The sequence below is a fragment of the Cnephaeus nilssonii genome, assembly GCF_951640355.1.
Source record: "Cnephaeus nilssonii genome assembly, chromosome: 1".
NCBI lineage: Eukaryota > Metazoa > Chordata > Mammalia > Chiroptera > Vespertilionidae > Cnephaeus > Cnephaeus nilssonii.
In genome coordinates, this window is record NC_137072.1 from 27,271,665 (window position 1) to 27,292,718 (window position 21,054).

A 21,054-nucleotide genomic window follows, 5' to 3' on the forward strand; every position below is an offset into this window, starting at 1 on the left:
CATGATTTGAGGACTGTAATTTCTAACCACCAAAGATTCAAAGGACAATTTTTTCCATTAAGTTTAACATTAACATTAGTGAATTCATGTATTCATGTGTTTTTATTGTAAACATCTGAATTATTCACATTGTCATATATCCTGAACTCATAAGCGTGGACCATGCACAGGCTGGCAGCAAGCCAGGAAGCCACTCTGCAAGCAAACAGATACTCTGCATAAGGAGAAAATGATAGATCCTCCCTTCCCCCAACTGATGGACGGAGTATGAGGTAAACTCCACCTGCAGCTGGACATTCCTGAACACCTTATATGGACTGTACATTGAACCACCAATCAGCACCTGCCATATACCCTAAGCCCCCAATTCCTAAGTCCCTAGGTGCCTAATCATGTGCCTTACATGAAACCACCAATCAGCGTGTGCTGAGTGCACTAAGCCCCGTCCCCTCCTTCCTCCCCTTAAAAGGCACTCTCACCCCGGCACGCTCTCTCACTCTCAAGCCCTCTCTCTCTCTCTCTCTCTCTCTCTCTCTCTCTCTCTCTCTCTCTCAATCTCTCCCCTTTCCCCCTCTGGAAGGCAGCCGGCAGGGTGATCGCCAATAAAGCCCTCTGTTTCATCTTTCAGAAAAGTCATAGCATAACATTTAATGTCCAACCTGAGTCACCTCAGAATGTTATATATATTGACTTCTTAAGTCATATAGTATTGGGAACTCAACTGCTTGGTTGGTGGCAGGGCTGACCTGGTTTTGGGAGGATTATTCCCGAAATAATTAAGGAAAGGAGGGCTCAATCTTTCTTCTTGGTTGCTTGCTCCTCCCCAGCACCTTCTTCATCTTTCTTCTCATCCTCAGCTTCTTGGGCATCTACTCCTTCACCTTCACCTCCTTCCTCCTTTGCATCCTCAAATTCTTCCTTGGCACCTTCTTCTTCTTCCTCTCCTTCCTCTTCCTCAGCCTCTTCCTTCTCCTTTTCCTCCTCTTCAGCTTCTCCTTCAGAAGGGGGTTCATCCTTAGCTTCCTCAGCTTTTGCAGCCTCAATGGTCTCCTCCACCTCGATCTACTCCTCCTGGACGTGGCTGGTGTATTAAGAAGAGAAGGAGCGAGCAGACATCAAGTAGGAGCTATTCTGTAAACCACCGTAGACAGATCACCAAAACCTAGGAATTCTGGTAGTAGCCGCTGGCTATGCTTCCCACGCTGGTGAAACTGAGCCGGGTCTCCTCACCTTCCAAGAGTTTCCTGTAAGCTGCAATGTCAATATCCATAACTATCTTCACATTAAAGAGGTGCTGGTATTCTTTTAAATATCTTGCCATTTCACTCTTTGTGGTTCTCAACTCATTTTCTAATTTGTTGGTTGTGTCCTGCATAGCACTAACGTCGGAATTCTGCTTATCCTCCAGCTCTTGCAGCTGCTTTCCCAGCGCTTTGTTCATGCCCCAGATTGCTTCAATCTCCAGGGTCTTGGCCTTGAGCAGTCGCTGGCCTGCACCATAGGTGCCCTTGGCAGTATGGTGAAGCGGCTCTTGTACCATTCTTCGGCATTCTGCAATTTCTTGGCAGCCAGCTTCTCATACTGGGTGCGGATGTCCTTGAGCATAGTGGAGAGGTCGGACTTGGAGAACACGACCATCTCCACGGAGATCTGAGCGTACTGGACATGCACCTTCTTCAGAAAGGCGATTTTGTCCATCAGGCTTTCGATGCACTTTTCCAGCTCAGTGCTGGCAAGAGCCACCTCATCTGCGTCTTTGCTCACCTCCATCAGCCAGCCCTCTGCATCCTCATGGTTCAGCACCTCTTCCTGGTAGCTCGCCTGCAGGTTGTTCCCAGCCACTTCAGAGCCCCGGTGCCTCCCTGGCCTGATCCACTGGTGTCCTCAGGTGGCCCTGGCCACCCCTGCCTACGGAGCCCGCAGGCAAAGTCAGGCACTGACCACACTACCTGCCCAGTCCCGATTGCACCCTGGACCCCACGGGTGACATCAGGCGCTATCCATGCCGCCTGCCTGGTCCCGATCGCTGCCTGGACCCCGTGGGCAGTGTCAGGCGCTGTCCATGCCGCCTGCCTGGTCCCGATAGCTCCCTGGATACCACAGACAGCATCAGGCGCTGCCTGCTAGAACTGCCCAGTCCCGATCGCCACCTGCACCCTGCAGGTGACGTCAGGCGCTATCCATGCCGCCTGCCAGGTCCCGATCTTCCCCTGGAGTCCACAGACAGCGTCAGGCGGTGTCCATGCCGCCAACCAGGTCCCCATCGCCACGGGGACCCCGCGGGCAGCGTCAGGTGCTGTCCATGCCACTTGCCAGGTTCTGATCTCCCCCTGCAACCCACGAGCAGCGTCAGGCGCTACCTGCTGGAACTGCCCAGTCCCGATCGAAGACTGGACTCCGCGGGCGAAGTCAGGCACTATCTGCCGGGCCAGCCCAATCCCGATCGCCGCCTGGACACCGCGGGTGACATCAGGCACTGCCCATGCTGCCTGCCTGGTCCCGATGGCACCCTGGACCCCGCGGGTATCGTCAGGTGCTGTCCATGCCACTTGCCAGGTTCTGATCTCCCCCTGCAACCCACGAGCAGCGTCAGGCACTATCTGCCAGGCCATCCCAGTCCCGATCGCTGCCTGGACACCGCGGGTGACATCAGGCACTGACAATGCTGCCTGCCTGGTCCCGATGGCACCCGGGACCCCGCAGGCAGTGTCAGGTGCTGTCCATGCCACTTGCCAGGTCCCGATCACCCCTGGACGCCGCGAGCAGTGTCAGGTGCTGCCTGATGAAACTGCCCAGTCCCGACCGAAGACTGGACCCCACAGGTAAAGTCAAGCACTGTCCATGCCACCTGCCTGGTCCTGATCGCCACCTGGACCTCGCGGGTGACATCAGGCGCTGTCCATGCCACCTACCCGGTCCCAATCACTGCCTGGACTCCACGGGCAGCGTCAGGCGCTGTCCATGCCACTTGCCAGGTCCCAATCGCCCCCTGGACCCCCTGAGCAGTGTCAGACGATGCCTGCTGGAACTGCCCAGTCCCGATCACCACCTGGACTCCGCCAGATGATGTCAGGCGCTATTTGCCAAGCCAGCCCAGGACCGATCGCCACCTGGACACCACGGATGACGTCAGGCGCTGTCCATGCTGCCTGCCTGTCCCGATCGCCCCCTTGACCCCGTGGACAGTGTCAGGTGCTGCCTGCCGAGCCTGCCTGGTCACTATCGTGACCTGGACCTTGTGGGTGACATCAGGCGCTGCCCACCAGGCCTGCCGGGTCCATGGTGGCCTGGACCGTGCGGGCTAAGTCAGGCAGCCCCGTCTTGCCTTCCTTCTCCCCACCCCGCCTGCTTGCTTCTCTGCAGCTTCGCTCCCTTCTGCAACACTTGGCTTCTTTCTATGCTGTCTTGATATGCAAATTAACCGCCATCTTGGTTGGGTTAATTTGCATACTCGCCCTGATTGGCTGGTGGGCGTGGCTTGGGCGTAGTGAAGGTGCGGTCAATTTTCATATTACTCTTATTAGGTAGGATATATCTTTCTTCTATAATTAGATAAAATTGACACCAAATGTCAGAAGCAATATTACCTCTTGATGTTGTGTTGGCATTTTTGAGCCAGGGGTTATTTTTTATTCACCCTCTCTAGGAACTCTATATAAATTCTCTTAGTTCTTTGTTGGTTAAATGTGTATTGTAAATATTTTCCCTCACTCTGTTCTGTCTCAGTTAACTTTGCTAATTGTGTCTTTTAATGTTTGGCTCTGCATTATTTTTTCCCCAAAGAATTACCTAATATCCTAACTCCAGTCAATTCTCCACAAATAGGAAACATCTATTCCATTAAATCAATTTTCCCACATGGATGAGTCATTTTTTGGACTCATTTAATCCACTAATCTATCTGTGAGTTCTTATGTCAAAACAACACTTATATAATTTTATAACATACTTTGATAATTATTAACACATATTTCCTAGTACTTTTTCAAAATTGTCATAGTCATTTCTATATTATTCCAATTGAACTTTTTTCAGCTTTTTAAGTTTCAGTTTTAAGAAATGTTTTAGGATTTTGATTGAGGTTACATTAAATGTATAGATTATTTTAAAGTAGTTACACATCTTTATAACATGAAGTCTTTCCATCTAGATTGTTTGTATGAATTCTATTGAAATTATACATTATGAATCATATAAGTCATATAGTTTCTGAAACCACGTAGTTTATTCTACCTTAAATGTTAGAACTGTCTTTTGCTTCAGGAGACTAGAAATAAAACTGCATCGAAATAACCACCTAATTTCCTTCTTGCTCACCCCCTGGTTCTTTACAGTGGCTACCATCATATATTTAAAACTAAGTCATAGTCTGTTACCCTTTTTTAAGAATAGTTTATTGATTTATTTATATACATATATGCATATATATGTATATTTTTTTTGTTAGAGAGAGAAGGATGAAGGGAGAGGGAGAGAGAGAAACATCGATGTGGGAGCTCAACATCAATCTGATGCCTCCTGCCTGGCCCCTACTGGGGATTAAGCCTGCAATGGGGGCATGTGCCCTTGACCAGGAATCCAAAGGGCAACCTCCTGGTACATAGGATGATGCCCAACCAATAGAGTCACACTGGCCAGGGCAGATCAGGATACTATAAAGCCACTGAATGGCTGGCTTGTCCATGCACTTAAAATCCAAACTCCTTACCCAAGCGCTCAAATCCTTTCAGCCAGCCCATCAGTCTCTGCCCATCAGCCAGCCATCTGCATTTTGTGCTACTGCATGAGCTTCGAACTGAGGTTTCCTTGGATTTTGCTTTTCTGTAGATTAATTTCCCATGGTCTCTTTTCTGTGATAAAGGAATCTCTCTGTGTTTATGTCTTATACATGCATTCTTATGTATATGTATTTCAGAATTGTTTTTGCTTTCATTTTATGTGATTGAAATAGTCATCTCTTGCAAACCAAACACCTAGAAAAGTATTTTATTTATCAAAATTTACATGAATAAAGATCAAAAGTGCTTCTTTTCTCCAACTATTACGACTTGTAGAAATATATTTAATTAGCTAGAACTAAGTTGCCAGACAAAATATTCCATACTGCTGGTTAAATTTGAATTTCAGATCAAGTATGGGTATTTTTTAGTGGAAGTATATATCATACATTATTTGAAATATACTTAAATACTAAAAACCTATTTGTCATCTGATATTTCCATTTAAATGGGCCTCTTGTATTTTACTTGCTACATCTGGCAGCCCTAATCAGATTCCAACTCTCTAGCAATCTGACTACTTGGGAATCCAACAAGCAACCAGTAAGAGGGTTTACAAAGCTCTTCCCTTTCAGAAATTAATTTCACAAATTAAAGAAGAGGTTGGGGGCACTGCTTCCTCCCAAGTGCCCCTAACCACCATTATGTGCCCCAACCACCATTATCTGCTCTGTGCATTTGACTATTTTCTTGTTTTTTTTTTTTTTTTTTTTTTTTGTATTCTATTTTAGCTATTTTAAACTTATTTAAAAAGTTAGCTTTTTTCATTTTTTCATCTACAGTTTCTTTACCTCACTTACTTAAAGACCTGGCATAATTTTATCCCAGCTAATGTTTTCATCCATCATGAACCTACATTTCAACAGAATTATGCTATTTGCTTCCATGTCTTTGTTCATGCTACTTCTTGTACCTAAAGACTTATATAGGGACCAATAATGATCAGTCTTGAATGTGCAGCTAAGAAAACAAAATTAGATAGGAAATTCTAAAATGTAATGATATAATTATTAGAATATTTGCTATGTAAATAAACTTTTAGACTTACTGAGAAAAGTCTTGTAAGTCAATTTTATAAGTTGTAATACCTGAGAATATTGTATCCTCACTCTGATTACAACTTTGTACAATAATAAATATTCTTCATTTTACTAGTAAAAGTATGTATTTATTGGTTTGAGAGAGAGGAAGGGAGAGTGAGAGTGAGATAGAAACATCAATGATGAGAGAGAATCATTGATTGGCTGCCTCCTGCATGCTCCCAACTAGGGATCCAGCCCAAAAGAGAAGCATATGCCTTGACCTGGAATCAAACCATGGCCTCTGGTTTATGGGTTGACATTTAAGGACTGACCCACACTGGCCAGGCAATAATAAATATCTTAAACTAGAGGCCCAGTGCATGATTAAATCATGCACGTGTAGGGTCCCCTAGGCCTAACCTGCCATCCAGGCCATATCCACTGCCCTGCAAAGCCTAGCGGACACTGCTAGCAGCCTGCTCCCCGCTTTTGATGGCAGGGGGTCCGCTGGTGCTGGAGCGGACACACAGCTCCCTGCTTTCGATCGCGGGGGAGCTGGCACCAGAGGACAGGCACCCAGCTCCCCCGCTTTTGATGGTCCGCAGCGGGACGTGGGCTCGCTGCCCCAGAGACCCCTTCTATGCCTCAGCACAGCCATGGCGCAGACGCTGAGCTCGCGCCGCCACTGGCGACACAAGCTCAGCGTCCCGCCGGCCCAATCGGCCACCCTGGCCACCCCGAGTCCCGCCCCTCCGCGCCTCCTGGCCAATTGTGGGCATAGCGAAGGTAGGGTCAATTTGCATATTTGTCTATTATTAGGTAGGATTTGTACTGTAGCCATCCAAAGAAGATCAAATTTTTACGTATATATCCTGTTTAAGAAAACCAGATTAATGCATTTTTAATAATACCTCCATACTACATGTTTAACCATGTGATTGTTGCCTAATATGAGTAATGTATTACTTAAGAATTATGAATAGCTACTTTATTATACTGATTAACATCCTACCTAATAAAAGAGTAATATGCAAATTGACCGCACCTTCACTATGCCTAAGCCACGCCCACCAGCCAATCAGGGTGAGCATGCAAATTAACCCAACCAAGATGGCGGTTAATTTTCATATCAAGACAGCGTAGAAAGAAGCCAAGCACTGCAGAAGGGAGTGAAGCTGCAGAGAAGCAGGCAGGCCTGGCAGGGAGAAAGGAAGCAAGCAGGCGGGAGGGCAGAGAAGGGAGGCAAGCAGGTGGCGCTGCCTGACTTAGCCCACACGGTCCAGGCCGCCATGGACCCAGCAGGCCTGGTAGGCAGTGCCTGATGTCACCCACAAGGTCCAGGCCATGATAGTGACCGGGCAGGCTCGGCAGGCAGCACCTGACGCTGTCCGCAGGGTCCAGGTGGTAATCGGGACAGGGCAGGCCCAGCGGACAGCGCCTGATGTCACCCGCGGGACCGGGAAGCCATCCGGACCAAGAATGGTGGCATGGACAGCACCTGATGCTGCCCGTGGGGTCCAGGCGGCGATTGGGACCATGCCGCCTGCTCGGTCCGGATCACCTCCTGGATCCTGCAGGTGACATAAGACGTTTCCTGCCGCCTGCCTGTCCCAATTGCGCCCTGGACCCCACGGGCAGCGTCAGGTGCTGTCCATGCCACCATACTTGGTCCGGATGGCTTCCCGGTCCCGCGGGTGACATCAGGCGCTGTCCGCTGGGCCTGCCCTGTCCCGATTACCGCCTGGACCCTGCGGACAGCGTCAGGTGCTGCCTGCCGAGCCTGCCCGGTCACTATCATGGCCTGGACCTTGTGGGTGACATCAGGCACTGCCCACCAGGCCTGCTGGGTCCATGGCGGCCTGGACCGTGTGGGCTAAGTCAGGCAGCGCCACCTGCTTGCCTCCCTTCTCTGCCCTCCCGCCTGCTTGCTTCCTTTCTCCCTGCCAGGCCTGCCTGCTTCTCTGCAGCTTCACTCCCTTCTGCAGTGCTTGGCTTCTTTCTACGCTGTCTTGATATGAAAATTAACCGCCATCTTGGTTGGGTTAATTTGCATGCTCACCCTGATTGGCTGGTGGGCGTGGCTTAGGCATAGTGAAGGTGCGGTCAATTTGCATATTACTCTTTTATTAGGTAGGATGTTAATCAGTATAATAAAGTAGCTATTCATAATTCTTAAGTAATACATTACTCATATTAGGCAACAATCACATGGTTAAACATGTAGTATGGAGGTATTATTAAAAATGCATTAATCTGGTTTTCTTAAACAGGATATATACGTAAAAATTTGATCTTCTTTGGATGGCTACAGTACAAATCCTACCTAATAATAGACAAATATGCAAATTGACCCTACCTTCGCTATGCCCACAATTGGCCAGGAGGCGCGGAGGGGCGGGACTCGGGGTGGCCAGGGTGGCCGATTGGGCCGGCGGGACGCTGAGCTTGTGTCGCCAGTGGCGGCGCGAGCTCAGCGTCTGCGCCATGGCTGTGCTGAGGCATAGAAGGGGTCTCTGGGGCAGCGAGCCCACGTCCCGCTGCGGACCATCAAAAGCGGGGGAGCTGGGTGCCTGTCCTCTGGTGCCAGCTCCCCCGCGATCGAAAGCAGGGAGCTGTGTGTCCGCTCCAGCACCAGCGGACCCCCTGCCATCAAAAGCGGGGAGCAGGCTGCTAGCAGTGTCCGCTAGGCTTTGCAGGGCAGTGGATATGGCCTGGATGGCAGGTTAGGCCTAGGGGACCCTACACGTGCATGATTTAATCATGCACTGGGCCTCTAGTTTAAGATATTTATTATTGCCTGGCCAGTGTGGGTCAGTCCTTAAATGTCAACCCATAAACCAGAGGCCATGGTTTGATTCCAGGTCAAGGCATATGCTTCTCTTTTGGGCTGGATCCCTAGTTGGGAGCATGCAGGAGGCAGCCAATCAATGATTCTCTCTCATCATTGATGTTTCTATCTCACTCTCACTCTCCCTTCCTCTCTCTCAAACCAATAAATACATACTTTTACTAGTAAAATGAAGAATATTTATTATTGTACAAAGTTGTAATCAGAGTGAGGATACAATATTCTCAGGTATTACAACTTATAAAATTGACTTACAAGACTTTTCTCAGTAAGTCTAAAAGTTTATTTACATAGCAAATATTCTAATAATTATATCATTACATTTTAGAATTTCCTATCTAATTTTGTTTTCTTAGCTGCACATTCAAGACTGATCATTATTGGTCCCTATATAAGTCTTTAGGTACAAGAAGTAGCATGAACAAAGACATGGAAGCAAATAGCATAATTCTGTTGAAATGTAGGTTCATGATGGATGAAAACATTAGCTGGGATAAAATTATGCCAGGTCTTTAAGTAAGTGAGGTAAAGAAACTGTAGATGAAAAAATGAAAAAAGCTAACTTTTTAAATAAGTTTAAAATAGCTAAAATAGAATACAAAAAAAAAAAAAAAAAAAAAAAAAAAAACAAGAAAATAGTCAAATGCACAGAGCAGATAATGGTGGTTGGGGCACATAATGGTGGTTAGGGGCACTTGGGAGGAAGCAGTGCCCCCAACCTCTTCTTTAATTTGTGAAATTAATTTCTGAAAGGGAAGAGCTTTGTAAACCCTCTTACTGGTTGCTTGTTGGATTCCCAAGTAGTCAGATTGCTAGAGAGTTGGAATCTGATTAGGGCTGCCAGATGTAGCAAGTAAAATACAAGAGGCCCATTTAAATGGAAATATCAGATGACAAATAGGTTTTTAGTATTTAAGTATATTTCAAATAATGTATGATATATACTTCCACTAAAAAATACCCATACTTGATCTGAAATTCAAATTTAACCAGCAGTATGGAATATTTTGTCTGGCAACTTAGTTCTAGCTAATTAAATATATTTCTACAAGTCGTAATAGTTGGAGAAAAGAAGCACTTTTGATCTTTATTCATGTAAATTTTGATAAATAAAATACTTTTCTAGGTGTTTGGTTTGCAAGAGATGACTATTTCAATCACATAAAATGAAAGCAAAAACAATTCTGAAATACATATACATAAGAATGCATGTATAAGACATAAACACAGAGAGATTCCTTTATCACAGAAAAGAGACCATGGGAAATTAATCTACAGAAAAGCAAAATCCAAGGAAACCTCAGTTTGAAGCTCATGCAGTAGCACAAAATGCAGATGGCTGGCTGATGGGCAGAGACTGATGGGCTGGCTGAAAGGATTTGAGCGCTTGGGTAAGGAGTTTGGATTTTAAGTGCATGGACAAGCCAGCCATTCAGTGGCTTTATAGTATCCTGATCTGCCCTGGCCAGTGTGACTCTATTGGTTGGGCATCATCCTATGTACCAGGAGGTTGCCCTTTGGATTCCTGGTCAAGGGCACATGCCCCCATTGCAGGCTTAATCCCCAGTAGGGGCCAGGCAGGAGGCATCAGATTGATGTTGAGCTCCCACATCGATGTTTCTCTCTCTCCCTCTCCCTTCATCCTTCTCTCTCTAACAAAAAAAATATACATATATATGCATATATGTATATAAATAAATCAATAAACTATTCTTAAAAAAGGGTAACAGACTATGACTTAGTTTTAAATATATGATGGTAGCCACTGTAAAGAACCAGGGGGTGAGCAAGAAGGAAATTAGGTGGTTATTTCGATGCAGTTTTATTTCTAGTCTCCTGAAGCAAAAGACAGTTCTAACATTTAAGGTAGAATAAACTACGTGGTTTCAGAAACTATATGACTTATATGATTCATAATGTATAATTTCAATAGAATTCATACAAACAATCTAGATGGAAAGACTTCATGTTATAAAGATGTGTAACTACTTTAAAATAATCTATACATTTAATGTAACCTCAATCAAAATCCTAAAACATTTCTTAAAACTGAAACTTAAAAAGCTGAAAAAAGTTCAATTGGAATAATATAGAAATGACTATGACAATTTTGAAAAAGTACTAGGAAATATGTGTTAATAATTATCAAAGTATGTTATAAAATTATATAAGTGTTGTTTTGACATAAGAACTCACAGATAGATTAGTGGATTAAATGAGTCCAAAAAATGACTCATCCATGTGGGAAAATTGATTTAATGGAATAGATGTTTCCTATTTGTGGAGAATTGACTGGAGTTAGGATATTAGGTAATTCTTTGGGGAAAAAATAATGCAGAGCCAAACATTAAAAGACACAATTAGCAAAGTTAACTGAGACAGAACAGAGTGAGGGAAAATATTTACAATACACATTTAACCAACAAAGAACTAAGAGAATTTATATAGAGTTCCTAGAGAGGGTGAATAAAAAATAACCCCGGCTCAAAAATGCCAACACAACATCAAGAGGTAATATTGCTTCTGACATTTGGTGTCAATTTTATCTAATTATAGAAGAAAGATATATCCTACCTAATAAGAGTAATATGAAAATTGACCGCACCTTCACTACGCCCAAGCCACGCCCACCAGCCAATCAGGGCGAGTATGCAAATTAACCCAACCAAGATGGCGGTTAATTTGCATATCAAGACAGCATAGAAAGAAGCCAAGTGTTGCAGAAGGGAGCGAAGCTGCAGAGAAGCAAGCAGGCGGGGTGGGGAGAAGGAAGGCAAGACGGGGCTGCCTGACTTAGCCCGCACGGTCCAGGCCACCATGGACCCGGCAGGCCTGGTGGGCAGCGCCTGATGTCACCCACAAGGTCCAGGTCACGATAGTGACCAGGCAGGCTCGGCAGGCAGCACCTGACACTGTCCACGGGGTCAAGGGGGCGATCGGGACAGGCAGGCAGCATGGACAGCGCCTGACGTCATCCGTGGTGTCCAGGTGGCGATCGGTCCTGGGCTGGCTTGGCAAATAGCGCCTGACATCATCTGGCGGAGTCCAGGTGGTGATCGGGACTGGGCAGTGCCAGCAGGCATCGCCTGACACTGCTCAGGGGGTCCAGGGGGCGATTGGGACCTGGCAAGTGGCATGGACAGCGCCTGACGCTGCCCGTGGAGTCCAGGCAGTGATTGGGACCGGGTAGGTGGCATGGACAGCGCCTGATGTCACCCGCGAGGTCCAGGTGGCGATCAGGACCAGGCAGGTGGCATGGACAGTGCTTGACTTTACCTGTGGGGTCCAGTCTTCGGTCGGGACTGGGCAGTTTCATCAGGCAGCACCTGACACTGCTCGCGGCGTCCAGGGGCGATCGGGACCTGGCAAGTGGCATGGACAGCACCTGACACTGCCTGCGGGGTCCCGGGTGCCATCGGGACCAGGCAGGCAGCATTGTCAGTGCCTGATGTCACCCGCGGTGTCCAGGCAGCGATCGGGACTGGGATGGCCTGGCAGATAGTGCCTGACGCTGCTCGTGGGTTGCAGGGGGAGATCAGAACCTGGCAAGTGGCATGGACAGCACCTGACGATACCCGCGGGGTCCAGGGTGCCATCGGGACCAGGCAGGCAGCATGGGCAGTGCCTGATGTCACCCGCGGTGTCCAGGCGGCGATCGGGATTGGGCTGGCCCGGCAGATAGTGCCTGACTTCGCCCGCGGAGTCCAGTCTTCGATCGGGACTGGGCAGTTCCAGCAGGTAGCGCCTGACGCTGCTCGTGGGTTGCAGGGGGAGATCAGAACCTGGCAAGTGGCATGGACAGCACCTGACGCTGCCCGCGGGGTCCCCGTGGCGATGGGGACCTGGTTGGCGGCATGGACACCGCCTGACGCTGTCTGTGGACTCCAGGGGAAGATCGGGACCTGGCAGGCGGCATGGATAGCGCCTGACGTCACCTGCAGGGTGCAGGTGGCGATCGGGACTGGGCAGTTCTAGCAGGCAGCGCCTGATGCTGTCTGTGGTATCCAGGGAGCTATCGGGACCAGGCAGGCGGCATGGACAGCGCCTGACACTGCCCACGGGGTCCAGGCAGCGATCGGGACCAGGCAGGCGGCATGGATAGCGCCTGATGTCACCCGTGGGGTCCAGGGTGCAATCGGGACTGGGCAGGTAGTGTGGTCAGTGCCTGACTTTGCCTGCGGGCTCCGTAGGCAGGGGTGGCCAGGGCCACCTGAGGACACCAGTGGATCAGGCCAGGGAGGCACCGGGGCTCTGAAGTGGCTGGGAACAACCTGCAGGCGAGCTACCAGGAAGAGGTGCTGAACCATGAGGATGCAGAGGGCTGGCTGATGGAGGTGAGCAAAGACGCAGATGAGGTGGCTCTTGCCAGCACTGAGCTGGAAAAGTGCATCGAAAGCCTGATGGACAAAATCGCCTTTCTGAAGAAGGTGCATGTCCAGTACGCTCAGATCTCCGTGGAGATGGTCGTGTTCTCCAAGTCCGACCTCTCCACTATGCTCAAGGACATCCGCACCCAGTATGAGAAGCTGGCTGCCAAGAAATTGCAGAATGCCGAAGAATGGTACAAGAGCCGCTTCACCATACTGCCAAGGGCACCTATGGTGCAGGCCAGCGACTGCTCAAGGCCAAGACCCTGGAGATGGAAGCAATCTGGGGCTTGAACAAAGCGCTGGGAAAGCAGCTGCAAGAGCTGGAGGATAAGCAGAATTCCGACGTTAGTGCTATGCAGGACACAACCAACAAATTAGAAAATGAGTTGAGAACCACAAAGAGTGAAATGGCAAGATATTTAAAAGAATACCAGCACCTCTTTAATGTGAAGATAGTTTTGGATATTGACATTGCAGCTTACAGGAAACTCTTGGAAGGTGAGGAGACCCAGCTCAGTTTCACCAGCGTGGGAAGCATAGCCAGCGGCTACTACCAGAATTCCTAGGTTTTAGTGATCTGTCTACGGTGGTTTACAGAATAGCTCCTACTTGATGTCTGCTCACTCCTTCTCTTCTTAATACACCAGCCACGTCCAGGAGGAGTAGATCGAGGTGGAGGAGACCATTGAGGCTGCAAAAGCTGAGGAAGCTAAGGATGAACCCCCTTCTGAAGGAGAAGCTGAAGAGGAGGAAAAGGAGAAGGAAGAGGAAGGAGAGGAAGAAGAAGAAGGTGCCAAGGAAGAATTTGAGGATGCAAAGGAGGAAGGAGGTGAAGGTGAAGGAGTAGATGCCCAAGAAGCTGAGGATGAGAAGAAAGATGAAGAAGGTGCTGGGGAGGAGCAAGCAACCAAGAAGAAAGATTGAGCCCTCCTTTCCTTAATTATTTCGGGAATAATCCTCCCAAAACCAGGTCAGCCCTGCCACCAACCAAGCAGTTGAGTTCCCAATACTATATGACTTAAGAAGTCAATATATATAACATTCTGAGGTGACTCAGGTTGGACATTAAATGTTATGCTATGACTTTTCTGAAAGATGAAACAGAGGGCTTTATTGGCGATCACCCTGCCGGCTGCCTTCCAGAGGGGGAAAGAGGGGAGAGAGAGAGAGAGAGAGAGAGAGAGAGAGAGAGAGAGAGAGAGAGAGGGTTTGAGAGTGAGAGAGCGTGCCGGGGTGAGAGTGCCTTTTAAGGGGAGGAAGGAGGGGACGGGGCTTAGGGCACTCAGCACACGCTGATTGGTGGTTTCATGTAAGGCACATGATTAGGCACCTAGGGACTTAGGAATTGGGGGCTTAGGGTATATGGCAGGTGCTGATTGGTGGTTCAATGTACAGTCCATATAAGGTGTTCAGGAATGTCCAGCTGCAGGTGGAGTTTACCTCATACTCCGTCCATCAGTTGGGGGAAGGGAGGATCTATCATTTTCTCCTTATGCAGAGTATCTGTTTGCTTGCAGAGTGGCTTCCTGGCTTGCTGCCAGCCTGTGCATGGTCCACGCTTATGAGTTCAGGATATATGACAATGTGAATAATTCAGATGTTTACAATAAAAACACATGAATACATGAATTCACTGATGTTAATGTTAAACTTCATGGAAAAAATAGTCCTTTGAATCTTTGGTGGTTAGAAATTAAAGACCTCAAATCATGTGCAATAAACAGTAAATAAAGTTACACTGAATGACAAAAAAAAAAAAATACATTAGGGACCAGGAAACGTCAAAAGAACTGGGGAACCATTCCCAGATCAGGAAGGGAAGTCACAGGGTATATATATATTATTGCTACGAAAACAGTATTTCCTACTACTTACAACATATACAATGTAATGTATTAGATGCCTTCCTATTGGATGAAGTATGTATTCTCATAGAGTAATACGGGTAGATATGTTATAGTTATGGCAGTATGTCATATCATATCTATATTAATAAAAGGGTAATATGCTCATTAGACCATGAGACCTTCCAGATATCCTTCTGGACAAAGCCATGGTGGCGGGGCTGAGGCAGAAGCAGTTATGGGTGATCAGGCCAGGAGGGGAGGGCAGTTGGGGGTGATCAGGCTGGCGGGGGGGTGTAGTTGGGGGCAAGCAGGCCAGCAGGCAGAGTGGTTAGGGGAGATCAAAGCAGGCAGGCAGGTGAGTGGTTAGGAGCCAGTAGTCCCACATTGCGAGGGGTTTGTCCAACTGCAGGTTTAGGCCCGATCCCACAGGGGTCCAAGATTGGAGAGGATGCAGGCCAGGCTGAGGGACCATCCCCCTCCCTGTGCACGAATTTTGTGCACCGGGCCACTAGTGGTATTATAATTAGACTATTCTAAGTATTTGTTTAAAATTCCAAGAAAAACATTATGTTGTATCTAATCATAACACCAAGTGGTGGTATCTGATTTTGGAAATTAAAGTGTGAGAATATTTCTAAGGTGTTGTTTTATTTTTTTTAACTGAAAACATTTCTTGCTGCTAACATTTCATAAGAAAAGGAGGGGAAATTGCAAAGCTGTATAGTACCGTTTCTACCTGTTTGGGCTGTTCACCCCACTCCAGCTTTGTCCTTTGAATGCTATAATCCAATGACTCTCAAATTTGTTGGTCTCATACCATTTACACTATTTAAAATTATTGAGCATCTTAAAAAGCTCAGCAAAAAATGATCAATGATTTTCTTGTTAGAAAGTAAGACTGAGAATTTTTAAACAACTGTATTAATTCAGTTTAAAATAACAATAATACATCCAATACTTGTTCATATGAGTATTTTTAACATAAAATAACTATTTTCCAAAACAAAAACAAATATTAAGAAGAGCTACTGTGTTTTAAATTTCCTTTAATGTCTAGATTATTAATTGACAGCTGGATTCTCATATATATATTTATAGATTCAGTCTGTTAGAATATAACATATCATTTAGTCTCTGGAAAATTTTACTCTATACACTTGACAGTGAAAGAAAGGCAATATATGTCAGCACCACCTGTGTTCTGCCTGGGCCCACAAAGAATAAACTACAAAGCTATCTGCATTAGGTGCTTCTTGTGCTAGGCTTGCAGGTACCCAGGTGAGGCCAAGCTGTGAACCAAGGCTGGCTGCTGCTAGTGCCAGGCCTGGGCCACTTAGCTAGGGATATGGGGGCTCTCTGAGGACAGATGCTGCTTATTTGAGAGATTTTAGGAAAATCTGAAGCATGAGCCAAGACAGGCCAGTCCTATATTAAAGCCATTGGAAACAGCTTGGGTGGGCCCTGAAACTTGGGTGGGGCCTGTTTTCAGGGAATCACCAGGGTGGGACCAACAGTGGGAGCTCTGGTGTGGGACTGGGACCCCTCACTCCTCAGAGGGTTATCTCTATAGCCAAAGTATCTTCCTGATCTTTATCTGCCACAGATGGGTGTGGGACCAGCCTATTCCAACCCTCCATCCCTCCTACCGGTCTCCATGTGGCTTCTCCATGTGTACTATAGTTGTAATTTTGGGTCATTTTAACACTCTCTTGTAGTTTAGCCTTCCAGTGGGGAGGATAGGTCTTAAAAAATAAACAGAAAGTGAATTGCTGAGAAGAGCACATACAGGGCAGAATAGGAGACTAGGACCTTTTCTAAGCTAGGATGGTTGTCAGCAGGCTTCTGTGGCAATGACAGCTGGGTTGAAACAGGAAGGATGAGAAGAAGCTGGCCTTGGGATGGAAGAGGGGTGTGGAGCGCGTGTGCAGGTGGAGGGGACAGCAAATGCAAAGTCTTTAATGTGGGAAAGAACAAGGGTGTTCAACACACTGAGCAATGTGGCCAGAGCTTACTGAGTTAGAGACAGTGTGCTGTGAGATAAGGTTGTAGACAGGCAGGAACCAGATCCTGTCGACCTTTTGAATGTCATGGTGATGAATTACATTTTCTATTAGCTGGAGTGGGGAGCTGTTGAAAGATTAGGCAGAGAAGAAAGATGATCAAACTTTGGTTTTAAGATCACTTAACACTATTTTACATACAATTGTCAAAATGTGATTAAAAGTTAAAAAAAATAAAGTCCACATTATTTTATGCATAATAATTTCTAAAATATGACTGGTGAAAATGGTGGTGCTAGATGTTAGTGATTTGGGGGCAATATTGTAGGCTTTTAAACTGAATAGTTACTGTTCATTGAAGATCTGTTACCTATCAAGCAGTAAGGTCTGTTCTATACACGTATCTTCACAGAAATATTCTTGAAAAATGAGCTGGAATAGCAGAGTTAGGATTCAAAACACTGTCTGCTTCACTTCATTTTACCAAGGTTTGATGCTTTATGGTTCTTTGTAGGGGAAGGGGGGAGAAGAGCAGAAAATTGAGGGGGAGAAAGTAGTAGTATAATATGTTTATTGAATAAATGAATGCAGATATTTCTCATGTGGGATACTGGATGGGAAGATAGATGCTGTGAAGTAGAATAATCAAGTTGAATTTCCCTATAAGGGAAATTATCCTAGAAAAGAATTTCAGATCCAGCTTTGATTAGAAGTTAACATTCACTGATATTATGGTACACAAGCAGCATAAAAACATTAGAAAGCATGTATGTGGATCAGACAATTAAAACCATCATTATAATATTAACAACCTACCACTTAAGCTTAACTTGAGACCCAGGAAAGGAGCTGGGCATGCTTGGTAGATCAGCCTTTGGAGGAAGTAGCTGTGCAGGGCAGAGAGGGTCTGGAGCTGAGAGCAGTAATTGTGATGGAGCAAAGCAGGGTAGAAACAGTCCTTAACTCTTAAGAGTTGCCTGTTCTTATTTGATAACATGAATGAATATATGTTGTTGAGCCCTTTGAATGTTACATTACTTTAATTTTTAATTTTAAAACTTTTGGATTTTAAGTTGAGAGCTTAAAGCAAGAGAGGTGACAGTGGACACCAAAGGATCAGGAAGGATAAAAGGTAGCAGTCCGATTACCTGGATGAGAAACAAGGGTCAAAAGAAAGGTCATTGGGACCTGGAGTGGGAAGTGGTTACAGGAGCCTGGGACAGGGTGTGGTCATAGTGTCTACGAGGGGACAGGTGGAAAGCCAGGCCTCTGGCTCTAGAATGGTTGGTACAATCACTCCTGGAGTTTTCTTTCTTTTTTTAAAAATTATTTTTATTGATTTCAGAGAGGTATATAGAGAGATAGAAACATCAATGATGAAAGAGAATCATTGATCAGCTGCCTCCTGCACGCCCCCTACTGGGGATCGAGCCCGAAACCTAGGCATGTGCCCTTGGCCAGAATCAAACCTGGGACCCTTCAGTCCACAGGCCAACGCTCTATCCACTGAGCCAAACTGACTAGGGCTGGGGTTTTCTTTATCTACAACCATAGCTCCTTGGAGGCCAGAAAAGCATTATATGTTGTGATTGGGGTTTGGTTTGTGTTGGTTTCATGGAGAAATTATTTTTTGACCAGGCCCCATGGACTGATTTGCCCAATTCTGGAAGCTCAATCCTCAAGCGAGAGGAGCCAGCCTCTGAGGACTCTGCCCTGTGGGGCCCGCACATTCCAACCTGGAACTCCGAAGCAGTGGGGCCTCGTGGACAAGGGGATCTTGGCCATTCCAGGGTGCAGTCTGGGCAAGGGAGTAGGAGACCAGGGGCCCAGGGCTTCAATGGAGAGCTACCTCAGCACCACTCCAAGGCTGCTGGCTTTGCTCCCACCAAGAAGGCCACCAGCAGCCTTGCCAAGGATAGGCAGACAGCCAGCTGTATGGTGATGCGAGTGGCAACCATGGGGCCAGGCAGGAGAGCCAGAGACAGGTCCCATGGGTGTAACTGTGGTGCTTGGGGTGCCCTGGAGCAGCACAGTGGAGAGCAGCAACTGGCTGGTGACAGATCAGGAGGTCTTCAGGCCGGGCCCCTTCAACCCTGACTGTAAGACCCTTTGCTTCTTTGGTTACATTAGGGGTAGATAGGCCTGAACTAAGGAAATAAAGACCAAAAGGAAAGACAGAACTCTCCTTTATTCCCAACAGGGTGAGCACAAACCCACTTTCCAGTCATCAGAGTGGCTGAACTACTTGATCTGCCCCTTGGGGTCAAGCTGCCCGTGATCCCAGGAGCAATAATTTATACCATACGACGAAGTTAAGTAAAAAGGTAATTTTTGCCTTCATGTTGGTTTTCTTTGCCTATGTCTACTTGTTTTTAAAGTGAGGTGCTACATTATACAAAGTCCATTAAGGCAATACGCATTAACATTAACAGCAAAAAAAAAAAAAATCAAACCCAGGTGTAAACCAAGGTATTGTTTAGGACTCATGCCAACCAACTTCATCTAGTCCAGCTTACACAGAATCATGGGATGGAAAGGTTTTATTCTTAATTCTCTCTTAAGTTTTAGAAGCATATGAATTTTTCTTTGGAGCAACACAAGATATACTTATTTAGTGAGATTTTATTTACTTAGAAATAAATATGCTTGGTTCAAATGTGCAAAATTATTGGTGCTGAGAGACATTTAATTATGTCATGATCTTAACAAATTATAAGTTGTTACACAACCTTCTCTATAGTAATTTTTTGAGAGAAATTCCATCTCATACACAACAGTGAGGATAAAATGGAATTGAAATGAGTTGACCTGCTTCAGTACTTTAACTTTACTTTAATGGAAGAAGGCTCTGCCTCCCAGAAGACACTCCATGATTTCCCCCTACCTCCCTGTCCAGTCTTTACTCCCACCCAAAACCTCCACTTCCTCCAGTTGGGGTCTTTAATATCTCCTCTCACATGCCATGGTAATGCTTCTGTGCCTTTCCTCACCTTCCCCCAAACCTGGCGTACCCTTTCCTCTTCTCCTCAGTGTATGAACTTCAGCCACGTTTCAGGATTGTTTTTTTATGAACTATCATAGCCCCCAGTGAGCTTATATTTCCTTAGAATTTGCATTGACCTTGGTTTGTATAATTTTATTTAACACTATGATTCTATAATTATGGTTTTATAACTTAACCCATACTGGGTTATAGTGTGTACTTTCCTCAAACCCTTTCTTGTTTTCAGTCTTCCAGCTACTCCCACCCTCAAACCTCCCCAGCCCTTGACCTCAATCACTACCACTGACACAGGTTCAGTACATTGTTTTTGAATAGCTTATTTAGATAACTAGAGGCCCGGTGCACGAAATTCGTGCACGGAGGGGGGTTGTCCTTCAGCCCAGCCTGTACCCTCTCCAATCTGGGACCCCTTAAGGGATGTACGACTGGGGGCAGTCGGACATCCCTCTCACAATCCAGGACTGCTGGCTCCCAACTGCTTGCCTGCCTGCCTTCCTGATTGCCCCTAACCGCTTCTGCCTGCCAGCCTGATCACCCCTAACCACTCTGCTGCCAGCCTGTTTGCCCCCAACTTCCCTCCTCTGCTGGCCTGGTTACCCCTAACTGCCCTCTCCTGCAGGGTTGATCACCTCCAACTGCCCTCCCTTGCAGGCCTGGTCCTTCTCAACTGCCCTCCCTTGCAGGCCGGGTGCCTCCCAACTGCCCTCTCCTGCTGGCCATCTTGTGGTTGCCATCTTGTGTCCACATGGGGGCAGGATCTTTGACCACATGGGGGCAGCTATATTGTGTGTTGCAGTGATGATCAATCTGCATAGTACTCTTTTATTAGATAGGATGACATTTCTTTCTTTTTTTTTATCCTCACCTGAGTATATGTTTCCATTGACTTTTAGAGAATGTGAAAGAGAAAGGGAAAGACAGAGAGAAACAGCAAAGTGAGAGGAATACTTAGATTGCTTGCCTCCTTCCTAAGCCCTGCCCTCCCCAGCCAGGGAGGAGCCTGCAACTTAGGTACATGCCCTTGATCAGAATCTAACCTGGACTCTGCGGTCGGCAGGCCGAGGCATTATCCACTGAGCCAAACCGTGTAGGGCAGGTTATGACATTTCTTAGCCCTCCAGCAGCGGACCTTCATTTTTTTCTCCAGGAGTGTGGTGGAAAAGCCCTAGATCACTTTTTTGGATT

The 21,054-nt window shown here is 46.6% G+C and overlaps 1 protein-coding gene across 1 annotated transcript in view; it reads left to right on the forward strand.

Moving 5' to 3' along the window:
• Positions 1-21,054, forward strand: part of LOC307105243 (cyclin-Y-like protein 1) — a 123,248-nt gene that overhangs the window by 76,251 nt on the left and 25,943 nt on the right. The window contains exons 13-15 of the mRNA XM_079780891.1: positions 17,278-17,353; positions 18,504-18,964; positions 19,066-19,189. The gene's annotated coding sequence lies outside the window, so the exon portion shown is untranslated. The remainder of the gene's footprint in view (positions 1-17,277; positions 17,354-18,503; positions 18,965-19,065; positions 19,190-21,054) is intronic.